The sequence below is a fragment of the Apis cerana genome, linkage group LG10 (genome assembly GCF_029169275.1).
Source record: "Apis cerana isolate GH-2021 linkage group LG10, AcerK_1.0, whole genome shotgun sequence".
Classification (NCBI taxonomy): domain Eukaryota; kingdom Metazoa; phylum Arthropoda; class Insecta; order Hymenoptera; family Apidae; genus Apis; species Apis cerana.
The window spans coordinates 3,409,845-3,424,701 of NC_083861.1; the positions used below are offsets into that span (position 1 = coordinate 3,409,845).

General features: G+C 34.3%; 1 protein-coding gene across 6 annotated transcripts in view; it reads right to left on the reverse strand.

Moving 5' to 3' along the window:
* Window positions 1–14,857, reverse strand: part of LOC108004380 (tyrosine-protein kinase Src64B) — a 71,749-nt gene that overhangs the window by 54,189 nt on the left and 2,703 nt on the right. For 2 of the 6 annotated variants that reach the window (XM_062080760.1, XM_062080761.1), the window contains one exon: window positions 14,444–14,561. The exons of the other annotated variants lie outside the window; for them this stretch is intronic. The gene's annotated coding sequence lies outside the window, so the exon portion shown is untranslated. The remainder of the gene's footprint in view (window positions 1–14,443; window positions 14,562–14,857) is intronic. 6 annotated transcript variants of the gene reach the window in all.

A 14,857-nucleotide genomic window follows, 5' to 3' on the forward strand; every position in this document is an offset into this window, starting at 1 on the left:
TGAGTCGGATTCATAGCTAGCATAGTGTGTCCGGGACCCTAACCGTGCCCTCGAGGATTTATTGTTTCGTATGGTGAATGAATTAAAGGGATTTATCGATGAGGTAATAATTGCGATATCCTTGACTACCAATCGTGGAAGGAATATTGGCAAGCTAAATCATTAAATAGGATTAACGTTTTACTGATGTTGAATAAAATTAATGACCCGGTAAAAATATAATGATCTGCAATTTTTATCCGATTTTTATATATTATTATCACATTGAAATGTTACATATTTTTTTTTTATTGAAAAATTATTACGCAAAATCAAATTCCTTTTTGCTGTTTTCTTTTTTCAGAAAACAAGTTGAAATAAATAAATAAAAACAAAATTTTACACAAAGCAGACATTTATATTATTAATCAGATAAAATTTATTGAATTATTATATTCACTATAATAATTCAAAATGAAATTCGCAAAAATTTTTACGAATCCAATTGAATTTGTTTATAAATTCAAATTAAATAGAAATCGAGTTATCGAAATAAAACGGATCTTTCATAATGAAAATATGATAAAAAGGATTCTTTTCCATAAATTTTTCCTTAAATTGAACTCGTATAAATCAGAAATAATCCACGGCGAAGATAAATGCAAATTGAAATCGTGTCATCGACACGTGTTGCATGGCTCCTCGTAAAATCAAGTAGCATCCCTGTGGAAATCCATGAAAATGATCCTTTTCACGAACGATCGACTTTTAAAGGCAGATTGAAATCACGGAACGTTTAACTCGATATTAATTACATATTAAATATTAATAGCATATTAACTATGTGATAAGAAACGATTCGATTATGCGATTTCCTGCATAGATTCGTAAAAAATTCTATACAAAATTCAAGGATTTTATTTGATAATAATATCAAAGAAGGAAATTATTATACTTTCTTTCTAAGTAAAGAAGAGATATTCAATTTTATGGACACCATAATCTAAATGTTCGCCACAAAAGTCTATTTCCGCTTTCCATGCATAAAAGGAACGATGAAACTAGTTCTCTTCGTTTCTTTTTCTGTCTTAAATATACTACTTAACAAGAAGTTTCATAGTTTTGCACTTTAAAGCGCGAACAGTTTAAAACTTTTAATAGTCCTATTTAACGGTGCGACGACGTAAAAAAGAAAAAAGGAAAATTGATTAAAAGAATGAGAGCAGAAATCTTTGCGCCTCGAAATAAAAGATGTTACAAGAAATTCAACGATTCCTAATTTTATGCATAAATTTTGGAATATGAATTTTTCCAATTCAAGTATCCATCATATGCACAATTCCTTATTCGTGTGAAAATTCTATCTAATAAATTAAACTATCTAATTAAATTCAACAAAAATAGCAATAGCATCAAATATTCTACATTTCTCAAAAAATATTAATTCTTTAAAATTCCTTTTCTTCTTCATCACTACACATGTGTGACAGCATCAATTCCAGCATGACTCGATCAAATAACACAAAAGTACCTGTATCTAGTAATATTTTCCCATTTCTCTCATCGAAAAATCACTTACGACATTGAAAATATCAATTCCTTAAGATTTCTCTCCCTCATATTTGTCGAGTACTTCCCCCCTTTTCCTTTATCATCCCGCATACAATACCATTAATAAACTTCCAACGTGAGCCAGCAAAGAATACAAAAGTGGCAATATCATTTTACACTTCTCATCCTCCCAATAGAAGGAGGAGGTGGTAACCTTTAACGCTTGTCCCTTCGAAAATACTTCATGTTTTATTTATTTCCCTCGTTCTTCCGGTGACGCTTTACCCTTCTCCCTCTCCCTCTTCGTCTATTCCGGTCACTTTAGATTGTCGTCACATCGTCGTGAATGTCAACCGCGCGTTGCCAGGAAAACCACGATCATCGTGGTATATAACATCGTGGAATGGCCCCCAACCAATGGCCATGCTCCCACCTATCGAGGTGGAGGAGGAGGAGGTAATTAGGGCAAAGAGGTTAATTAACTCGCATGCATTTCGCAGGCTATTTCCTTCACCCTTTGTCCACCCATTTCGCAATTTGTTCGCAACATCGATTCCATTACGCGATATTGCAGTCTGCAAATACCACGTGCTACACCCTTTTTTTTTCTCCTTTCGACCCTGTTTCTTTCAACCCTTCCTTCCTGTCTCCTCGTCAACCACGCGAATGGATACCTCCACGTATTCGGTTTCCTCGTTCAAATCGGAACTGGGTCGCGAATCTTGCGCCCAGAAAGAGAGAGAGAGAGTGAGAAAGAAAGAGATAATTATCGCGTTTCACGGAAAAATATGGAAATTCGTGTCGATACGCGGCCTCGTAACGATCGTGATTTTTCATCGAGTTTATCTCGACCGTTTTTAACTCGAGCCTTTCTAACGTGACGTCAGACAGGGAAATCACTTTGACGTGATTCATTCGTCCGTTTGTATTGGATAATGAGCGCGTCACTGCGCCTATGAAACGATTAACCAACGATTAATTCATTACTTCGTTACTTTGAGATAAAATATGGTATTCGGGTTGTGTGCGGATTATATTTTGCGGTTATTACGCTCGTTGCCGATTTTAAGCTTGAATTAATGGCCTGTGATATTCTATGGGGATTTCTGTGTGACATAATGTGCCCTTTACTACGCTTTAAAATTTTGTTCAGTGATTCTGGGCTCCGAAATATTTACAGTGTATAAAAGAATCTTTAAATGAATCAAAAAAAATTTCACGGAAAAGTGAAGCCAATCTTTAAATACAAAAAACAATATCCTGAACAATCTTGCATTCTTCTCTAAACGAATCACATTGAAAATAAAAAGAAATCGTTATCGCAGAAAACTTTTCTCATAATGAATTCTCTAAGTAGAATCAAATAGATATACGAAATATTGAAAAACCGGCTCCACAAGAGTTGGACTGGGAATAATTTCCGCGTAATGGATACCAAGAACGAAGCGAAGAATGGAACGTGCCGATCCATCGAAAAAATCTCTCGTGTCCAGACGGACATACGATCAAAAAGTCCTTCGTTTGCTCGTCCGTCACCCGGTGTGCGGCACGAGAACAGCCACGAGACAATGGGACACACTCCATGCAACATGTGTTACCAGTCGTGTATAAAGAGAGGGAGAGGGGCATGCTATAGCATTCTTCGTGTCTCTATATCCCTGTAGCCTGTAATATGGACCGGGTATGCTCGAAGGTGGCAAACAAGCGGTAAAAATCGGGAGGGGGCCAGCTGGGCCTCTGTACATCGAGCAGGCCCATTGTCAACGCGTTTATTACAATGGTGAAATTGCTGTTATACGCCCTATCCTCGATACAGCTTGCACGGAGGAGACGTAATGGCCGACGAATACGATTGGTTTGGTCAGAACACAAACCCTTTGTAAATTGAATTGTTCGGTGGTTGAGAAATAATATATAATAATTCTGGATAATATTTCCCTTCGATCATGAAATTTTACTTTTTTTAATAATTGTTATTTTTAGATTCAATCGAATAACGGAGATGTAGGATTTTCTTTGATAGAAGAGTATTAAAGAATACGAACAAAATATCATTTTTTAGATATTTAATAATTCGTAAACCGAGTTTTTGATGGATAAAATGAATCCCATTGTAGAGATGAAAAGATCTATCGTTGAAGAAAACGATCATCTTTTTACAAAACTTCAGAAGATTTTCATATACATGGAAGCAATTTTTATCGATACAAAAAATAAATATCTATATTTAATAGAATTATTTATGGTGTAATATGTATAAAAAGAAAAAAAAATGAAAGTAATTCTACACGAGTAATAAATAAATTATTTCTAAATGAGTAATAATTGACTACGCTTAAAGAACACGAACGATAAATCTCGTTTGAAGTTATTCATGTTAAATCAATACGACTAAATTTTTTCTTTAAATATCAAAGAATATACAACCTGTTTTTTTAAATAACAAGGTTATGATATTTTGCAAGAAGGTTATTTTATTTTCCTGCAACAACAAGGTTATGGTATTTTACAAGGTTATTATATATTTTTTTTTCACTCATGGTATTTTAAACTTGATATGGATACATCTACTTTAAAGCTCGATAAAATTCCAATTAATCATTCCTCTAGATACGTGTCCTATTTTATATACAAGATACATCCGTGCCACATCTTTGAAAGATCTCTTTTGTACAGAAACAAAATTGATGAGAAAAGAAAACTAAGTTTAATTTAAAAGTTACGTTCGATAACTCTATTCACCAAGAAGATTATTTCCTGAAAAAAAAAACAAGGAAAATAAGAATTTTCGAGGCAAATTTCCGCCGCAAGATTCAAATCAAGATCGATCATATACCGCTCTTTAAAATTGAGCATGCGAGCCGATGGTATCGGAACATTCCGCGTGTTCGAACGATCAGACATGCGGTTCTAGAATGCCAGAAATCGGACGACTACACACCCATCCATCCAGCAAAGGGTTAAGGAACGCGTATGATTTCGAGCATATGTTTAGCGCGAAGATTGATAGCCAGGGAACGCCGACAGAATCGAGGCACGTGCGTGAACGGGTGAAAGAGAACGGATCGCGTGATGAGGTGTCATCAGCTTGGCGATGCTCGCCGGCTAATGCCTGGTGTGTGCCTTCATCGCCGTCGTGGGTTTCATCGTCGGCTCGTCCTCTATGGTATTTAACGCGCCCCGGTGACGCTTTCAACGGGAAAAACGGAGCTTTGAAAATGGAGGGGGAGGGAAATATGAATGGGTGCCGGAGGAATAAATCGTGGAACGAGGAAATTTGGAGTGGCGGACATTTACGTTCGAGTAGACGGGCAAATTTTTGTGATATGGACGAGGAGAGCGTCGAGGAACGTACAATTTCCTTTTTTTTTCTTTCTTTCTTTCTTTTCTTCTTAGATACGTGTCCTATTCTTAATTTTTTCCAAGAAAATTCTTCGGTTCTTGGGAATTTTTAGAGGAGATATTTGTGTTATCGTGTTATTGAGATAGAATTTATGTTTGTTTGAAAATGATGATCGAGATCAATCATTCGATTCGTGAAAGATTTAACACCGATCCTAAAAGTTTTCTCAGGTATAATAGAAAAATTTCGTCTAATCTATTCCAGATTACCCGTAAACTCGTACAATTTAATTTAATTTCTCCATTAATAATAACATTAATGTAAATTAGGATGATAATATCAGATGACCCAGCCTGTATTAATTAATTATGAACGCTCGACTCGTTAAGCCAACATTAAACCAAAATGGTAACAACCCGATAAAATCTCCACACCTTGCAAAGTTTCGAGGGACCAACCCGCAGATGTACGAAACAAGCTACCGTTTTCCTTTATAATCTTAATGGAAGTTGAACGACGGTCGATGGTTTTAAAATTATAATTAATTGTCCTCCCCGCCGTATTTTAGTTTAATCATGCCTCGTTTAAGTCCTTTCCCATCCACGACGAAGATATCCCCTCCGATACAATATTGTTCATGCAAAAATCTAGCTGGAAAAAAATTATTTTATCTCGAGTTAAATCCGAAGAATTGAAGAACATTAAATTTGTATCCGCGTATTTTCTTTCTCGCGCAATCTATTATATTCTTAAAAAAAAATTAATTTAATTAATTTCATCAAAAAATATCACGTTAAAGATCTCGAAATCAAGGGATGATAAATCCATTCGCAACTTTTCCATTTCTTGCAATCGAATAAAACGATCGAAGAAAGAGAGAGAGAGAGAGAAAGAGAAGAAATCGTTATCGTGTAAGCGACGTGTATTATCGAAATCTTTCTAGCCACGGCCAATTGTGCTCGAGAAGGATCGTTTCGAAACGGTTTGAAAGCACACATCGAGCCGGCACCGGGTCTGTCGTAGCCGAGTCGAGGACGGATCGAAGATGCCAGCTGACTCGTTCCTGACTCCGGTGCGGCCGCATTGTCGGCGAGATTATTGCCCGAGCCGTCGATGAAATTGTACCGTTCACTCCACCCTGTCGAGCACCCACTCGTCGAGCGCGGGATCGCGGCTCGACCCTCGCCCCCTCCGAGCTCACCACCCCTTTCCGAGATTTCCAAGTTGTTGTGACGGTGATCACCGACGCGCTCTTGGAAAAATGCATTTAGAATATCGACCACGAATCCTCCAGACAGACGAATAATAAAGGAGAGGCGCTTAATGTAAACACGAAACGGGGAGACGGAAAGAGGGGGTTTCATTAAAAACTCGGACAGGGATTGGATGTGCGATGAGAGGGATGTCGGGATGGGAAAAATTCGAATGAGAAACTCGATGATTATTATTATTAATTTGAAGTATCCAATGATGGAAGGTTATGATATAATTAAATTATATATCGTATACATTTAATTAATTTTTTCTTTTCTCTCGATTAATTTATGATTTTTAATTTTGAAGTCTAAAAAATCTTTTTGATATCGTAGTTGTGAAAGAAAATGAAATATTTAATTCTGACGTCTTAAATTGTAAACTGTTTGATACGTGAAAAATGTATCAAAGATATATAAATGGCATTAAGGGGGCGTATTATATGATAATTAGTTTTTTTTGTTATCGAGATACGAAGGTCATCTTAAGTAAAAAACTAAACCTTTTTTACAATACAGATAGTTTTTTTTTTAAATGTTATTAGACATATATTTAATAATTTCAATAATATATATATAGATTAAACGAGAGAAGAGAAAGGAAATAAACTCTATTCAAAATTGATCGTTCGATCGATCGATTTCTCTAATTTAAATTTCAATTACATGAGAAACGTATATACATAATATACCAACGTCTCAATATCTACATTTCAATTACTAAAAAAGCCTTCCATTACATTCGACGCACAGTTAGCCGAACACAATACAATTTGCATTGAATATAGTTTCAATGCTCCTACATCCCTCCATCTAACCACATACCAATCCACAAAGAAACCAACGTGTTCCCCAACTCGATCAAGCGAATACCCTTCTCACATATACAAATTTCATTCGGCATTAGCAGTACCGAGAAATCTAACAGTCGCAATAATCGACAAATCGAACTCGAATTTGTTAAATTCAAGCTTTGAAATTATTGCATTAAATTATTGCATTAAATAAAAACGATGACGAATCTTTAATAAGAATTTTAGGATCCAGAATTTTATCGAAAATAATATCAATACGAATGGCATGATTAAAATTATTACTAGACTCTAGAAGCTATGATATCCATTCTTATAATGAAAAAAAAAACAATCATAAAACTAGTCGTTCAAGACACAAGGAACGAGTACAATTCGCTTCATGCCACGACTACCTACGATTCTTCGTAGCTCAAAAGCCGCATAACACTCAACAGACAACGCCGCAGAAGAGAAAAGAGAGCGCGGAGAACGGGAGTGAAAAAAAGGGCAGGTGAGAAATGCCATACGCTATACGTGGCCGACTCGCTCGATTAATCTAACGCAGCGCTACACCTCCGCCCGTTATTACGATTAAACTGCATCCTGGGCTCGATGTAATGCCATACACGCAACAACAGTGGCTGCGAAGCAATGAGAACAAGAGGTACGGTGCGTCCTCGTCTCGACAGAACCAAAGAGCACGTTCCTCCTCGTTACACATCCTCCCCTTCTCTCTCTCTCTCTCTCTCTCTCTTTCATACACGAAGCAACAATTACACCTAACATCTCGGTCGAATTATTATTTCACGCGTTTCCGATACAGAGACCCCCTCGGTGACTCGGCTCTCTCGCGATTTCAGAGTGCCGCGACAACTCTCAATCAATAATCGTAATTGGTACCGTCGTCGACGGTATGGAAAATGCCGGTGAATATTCGTTAATTTTCCGCGTAAGCTCGCGCCACTCGATCGAGTCGACAGTCTAATTGGAAGTATCGCGTCGGAACTATTATGAAACGGATCGAGTGTAAATGAAAGCTTCCTTTCTACTTCGAAGGGAGTTTTTCTATATTTTATAAAATTCTAAAAGCGCGACACACCGTTCTTTCTTTCGAATCGAGAGATACGCGTGCAAAGGGTTTAAAGGGTGCGAGGTAAAGGTAAAATCGTGCGCGGGATGTTATCGCGGATCACGGGGTCCTTTATCGGGGCCGCTCCTTAACACGCGTGATTCCAGCTTGGTTGCGCTAGGACGGCACAATGTGCCAGCAGGATCGCCCGCACGAGAGGAGGACTCTCGATAATTCAACGGGACAGGGCGAAAAAAATCAATAGTACAACCACCCCGATAGGGGGTCCCCTAACTCTAACGTGCATATATGGAAGGCCACGAACGGTTTTTCTACCTCGTATACTTAATGAGCACGGCAACCTATTTGCGCAACGCGCACGGTTTAACACTCGACTATACAAGGAGCCGTAGGTCAAGCGATCTTGCTTTTCTTTTTTTTTTTTTTTTGATTTGTTTTTTACTGGTATTTTCCTTTGCGGATATAAATAAATTTTGAAAAGTGATGTGGGATCAGTGCGTCGAAGACAAATGTCGGGGTTGTGCATTATTTTATTTGAAATTTTTCTTCGACTTATACTCGTGTCGTTAAATTCTGTTTTTTTTTTTTTTGACTGCACGATTGTGAAATTTGAAGGATTTTTTCATTTACTGCTAGATTCTATAATTTTATAAAGATTGGAAAGAAATTTATACGATACTCAATATCCTATTAACTATTAATATCCAATAAACTATTATTTTTAATCTCAGATGAAATGATAATAATTCTTCAATATTTATATTTCATTGTTCTTTCCTCGACGAATCACCCACATGAAAAAGATATCGAATAAAACAAATCTTTTTCACAAACTCGTAATTATCAGAAATCTTAGCTCCCTAATTATCCCTATTATTACTTTAAGTCTCATCACAAATCTTATCTCTTTAATTATCCAACATCTCGCTCGTAAAATTTCATAAAATATATCAATCATCTGAACAGACGTGACGTAATCGTATTGTCCCAGATTCGCGAAACTTTCAAGCATCATCGGTGTCGACGCGAAGCATCGCAGCGGAACAAAGAAAACAATAATGCTCGCTTGGAAAAGTTTTGGAAAAACGGCGCGGAAACATCGACCACCGCCTCTCGTCAAAGGGCTTTTCATCGAATTTTCCCCGAGATAAACACCGAACCCGTAAAATCAAGCGGGATTCTTAACGTTGGAACACGGAAAACGAATATCAAGCAACGAGATCGACCGAGAAAGACGAGTGAGCAGCCCTGTCGTACCTTCTCTTTCGATAAAACGCTCAAAGGAATTCCCCTCGGTGCACCTTGTTTCTCGCTAGGAAAAGCGGAACTCGCGAGACTCGCGTCAAAGAACATTATTTCCCGCCGTGTGGAAGAAAGAGAGAGAGAAGGAAAAGAGGAGGGGAGGGGAGGGGAGGGAGAGAAAAAGAAGAAAATGCGATAAGAGGCCTCGACGCTTTTTGTGCCAGCTTAACACACGAAGAGAGGAAAGAGAGAGAAAGAGAGAAAGAGGAAAATTCAGAGATTAGCAACGATATGGAATGAGACGAAACGGAACGGAAGCATTTTCTACGCGTGACGCGCGTGTAAAAGTGCGTATCGATTTGTGAAAGCGAGAGTAAAGAGAGTAATACTTGAGAGTAAAATTTACGAGACTTAGTCTCGAGAATTATTTTTAACACAGGATTCACTAACGAAAAATCGGGAATAAATTCTCGAGCATTGTTTCTTGCAAACACTATGTTGAAAGTGATTGTCCAATAGATTTGATCAAATATGGATTCGCATTCTAATTCTATGCTGCGAGTTTTTTTTATTTTTTTCTTTTTCTTTTTTTTTTTCTTATATTGTTACAAAAAACCATTAGTTGGTTTGTCACGATGAATCTCGTTAACTATTTCGAGGGTGAACGGGACTAAAATAAGGATAGTCTCGAAGGACGCTTGAGAGGGTTTTCTGAATCAACCCCTGGAGACAGGAGTTAGGGAGAGAACGATCGATTTTTCTGAAGGTTTTTCATCGGTGATCGTCCTAAAGTCTAGGACCTAGACCATGGATTCTCAACCTCTGGGTCGCGACCCACAAAGGGGTTGCAACAGTTATTTTTACTTGGAATTTATTTATATGGAAAATGTAGTAATAAAAAATTTTCAATACTTATTTACTTTGATATAATTACATGAAAAAATAAATAAGAAATAAATTAGTAATGATAATTTTTAAATTATTAATATTTAAATTTTTAAAGAAATACATTTATAAAAGGAAAAGAATCGATATCCGTTTATTATGAAAGGGATCGTATCTCAAAAAAAGGTTGGGAAACACTGTCTTAGATATTGTTCTCTTTCCCTCCATTTCACGTTGTATCCAGAAAACGGTTTAATCTTGGAACAAAGTACATCTGTTGTGTTGCTAAACACGTATACATTGATAATTCTCCCCCCATTGAATTATCTCCATGAATTCTATATTATTAACATACACTTAATGTATACAGTGTATTAATATATTCATGGCATAGAATTGAATCTACAAACAAACACAAAATTTGATAGAAACGTTAAGACTTATTTATAAAATTAAGACTTTATAATCTTATATATATAATTTATAGTCAATAATTCAGTTAAGACTTATTTATGAACAATTTAAATTAGGTAAAACGAGATTTACATAAAATAAGAACAGTTTCATGTTTGTCACATCATGTGTCATTCTATTTTTTCTCAATTTAAATTGCTTCTAACTTAATAAATAAGCCTTAACCAATATTTTTGTACATTAATTTTCATATTTATTTTTCTCTAGAATCTTTCGATGGTGTGTCTCATAAATTTGAATACTCTATACATACTGCCAACGTATATTAATAATCTAGAAATTCATCAAGATAGCCCAACGAGGGGGAAAATTATCAACGGTGTGGGATATTATTTTACGTGGAACTATTTCGGTTCAAAGCTCGATAAATCGATTCTCAACGTTTCGGTGTCTCCATTGGACGAGAGAATAATTGAAAAGCTGGACGGATTCTGTCGCGTCAATAACGCGAGGAATGATATTCGCGGTTCGTAGAGAACCATCCGTCTATCTACGAAAATTGTTCGAGGATAGAATATTGGTGGAGAGAAGAAACGATGTTTTGTCTTGTGATTGGTGCACGAGGCTTTTGTACACGGTCGGTGTTGCGTTCGACAAACACAACGAGCACACGGAACGGGGCAAATATGGGAGGGTGCAAACGAGAGAACAGGGCGATTCTGAGTAGAGAGGAAAATAAAAATTATGGGTGAGACACGGGTGTAGGTGGTGCGTCTACGTAGAATTATTTTTACACAATCTCTTTATTCGTCCTTTTATTATTCATGGTAGAGTTTGCTATCGGAATTGCATTTGATTTCATAAATTGAAAAACTTTTTATATATGTTATATGGAAATATTAGGGATCAATAGATGATAAAAATTTATACAATTATCCAATTGAACTAATCTAAGAATTTTTCCATAATTTATTTATGCTGTGGTATTTTTGCTCCCTTTATTTAAGTCATACTTTCTATTTATGATTATATTGTTTTTAGAAATCTATAAAAGAAAAATATTTTTTAAAAAAAATCGAATAAAGATTTATTTTTTTAAAAAATTAATTTTTTATAAAGACTAGAAATGATATAACTTTGATTTATAATATTTTTATTATTGGATGTAATTTCAACTATCCATTTTTCATTTTAACTATTTAAGAAAGTAATCTTTAATATATTTTATCAAATAATAATAATAATAATAAAATTTTTATAATTTTTTAAAATATAAAATTATTTTAACATTTAATTTGTAATATATTCAAATTTAAAATTATTTTCTTAAAAATATTAGTATTGGCATACATTATGATATTCTTTCATGACTAGTCTTCATTTTTCTTGCCACTCCCTTATATATTTTATCCAAGGAATGGAAATTAAATTTTCATTTCACAAATGAAAGAGAACTACGTACCATCAGCTAAGAATATAAAACCATTTGAATTTCGTTTCTTTTTATAATAAAATAGTATAATCAGATTAGATCTGCGATGATGTGCATATCAATGTCTATTAACACTTTAATATGTGATACGTATTTTTATAAAAATGTTTACTACCATTACAATTACTCTACATGATCCAAAACTAATATGCAAAACGAACAAATAGCAATTATAAGATAAAAATGAAGATAGAAATATTCTAAACAAAATGATATAAAGACGAAATTAATCGAGGGTTCCTCTCCTTATCGACAATTTTAAGATTTTGAAAGAAGATCTTGAAAAAAGATCTTGAAAGAAGATCTATTAGCAACAATCTAATATATACGATCCATAAAAAAATAAAATAAAAATAAATTTCTAAAACTCTTCTTTCCCTTAAATCGTTTTAGATTGATATTAACAAATGGGATGAAGAGAAAAGAAAGAAATAAAGAAATTTTAAATCAAAACTCGGTGTTATTATTTGCGAATATGACTATAGGATGCTCAACCAGGCAAACATGTCGAATTGCCTACTTCCGGGACACGAATGCCGCTGTAACCGAGTCGATGAGGTCCCCAAGGGCACAAAGAACTGTTCGCAGAAAGGAAAACTCGAGGCCATGTCCCCACCCTCTAAATCGCGACTTTCGACGGATAACTGGCACGAATCCAACGGAAGCGTTTGCTCGATTCGCGCAACCGGAGGTGCTACGTGGCTTAGATTTACACGCAGTTCCGTCTAGCAATGCAACTGGCCATAAATAAGCTGAACAACAAAAATTGTATTTATAACGAGGAACGATGATATACGATGTTTAAGCTCCAAAAGTTTTGGAGCGTGAGTAATTTTGTTATCTTCGAAATTTATGAAACGAGTTTTTATTATTTATTTCTTATGTTATTATTTATACATCTGCTTTAATAAATGTTGAATGTCGTGTAAAATATGATAATCGATCAAATTTTTATATATTTATGCAAAATAACAGTCCTCAAGATGAAAAAGATTTGAAAAAATTATTTATGAGGACAATTTATCTCACTTAATGAAATTCGTTAATGAAATTCGTTAAAGAAATTTAGAACGAAGTATCATGAAAGCACACATTACAAGAAAATTTGAAAGATAAAAGGAAAAAACGAATTTTTGTAATTTTCCTCTTTGAAAAATTGCAACTCTATTTTATTAAAATTGAAAAATATAATTTTCCTTCTCTTTTTTCTTTAATTTTATCAAATATCTTTCTTCTTTATATTTTTCTTATAATAGAAACTTGTAAAAAAGTATCTGTTTTTAACAGATTATCTTTAAGAAAAAAATAATTCATTAACAATTTCATTAACGAATAAATTAATAAGTAACGACACGTACAATGTCCTCTAAAATGAAACTGATTCCTTGATATTCAAAAGAAAGAACAAAGTAAATGCTTCCTTGATTTCCGAAAGTTAGTGTAATCACTGGTTCACGACAATGAAAGACAGAAAAAGATCTCCCCACTTTAATGAGCGCGTTTCAACGCTAAATGGCGTTGCTCGTGAAAAGCGATGTTTTGCATTTAAAACACGCCCGAATGGAACGAGACGTGAAGAGGGTAGTATTTCGAGAAATCGTAATAAAGAAATTCTTCCCGGGCTATTCCACGACTCTTCTTTTTATCTGAGAACTTCCACTACCCCCGTCATCTTACGACTTGGGGAACGTAGACACCGGAGAACAGGAAGACTTTTTAAGTGGCTCGAGATAATCTCAAAGAACCTACCTACAAATTCGCATGTCTCGAAATATATCGTCACATTAATACAATGCCCTTTTTCTTTCTCTTTTCCTCTTTCTCTCTTTCTTTTTTTTCGTAAATTGTATAAGAGAGAATATATCAAATATAATTTTTCATATTAGAAATTATCATGACTTAATTCCTTGAAAAAAATCTCTTGTGCCTTGATTATATGAAACAATGGATAAAATTTGAGGTTATATCTTTTGATTGTGGATTTGAGATAAAATGAAATTAGGAAATTACTCGTGAAAATGAGTATAGATCTATGATCATAAATATGAAAGTATTAATCGATTATCGAAGAAATTATTTATCAATTCTTTTTTATGCAGGATAACGATTTTTATTTATGCAAGATAATTATCCCAGACGCAGCAAAAATCTGTAAAAATTATTTAAAATTATATAAAGAAACTATAACAATTAAAAAATAAATATTTAAAAATTTAAAATTTAAAAATAGAATTTCGTTTAGATAATTCTAAAAAATATAAGAATTAAATGTAAAAAAAAAAATTTTTTAAATTTCTATGGAAATCATGTCGTACGATTCATGCGCATTATACAAAGATATAATTTGAAAATGTATATAATATTATTTTAATATATATTAATATAACAAACAAAAGTTACCTGTAATGTAATTAATAATTATATTTTGATTTTTACAATTAAAGACACAAAACTTGAAAGAAAAAAAGTTTTTCTAATATTTAATCCATATTATGTAAGTTTCTTGTCTAATCCAAATCTAAAAAAAGAGAATTATTCAAATTTTAATATTAAAGTTATTAATTATACAATTTTAAGTTTGAAAAAATTCAAAGTTAACTATGTAACTTTAATATTGCATGATATTATAGTATTTTAGTTTCTAAGAGTCTAATGTTGTTTTCGACATAAGATTATTGAGAACATCGACATAGATTCGTCTTGTCGTATTTAAAGATACATTGACGCACATAGTTTCGTATCTTTTAAATGTCGCCGGTGGGCGTAGAATGCTAAATGTTCGCAAGACCAAGATGATTTTGAATATATCTACAT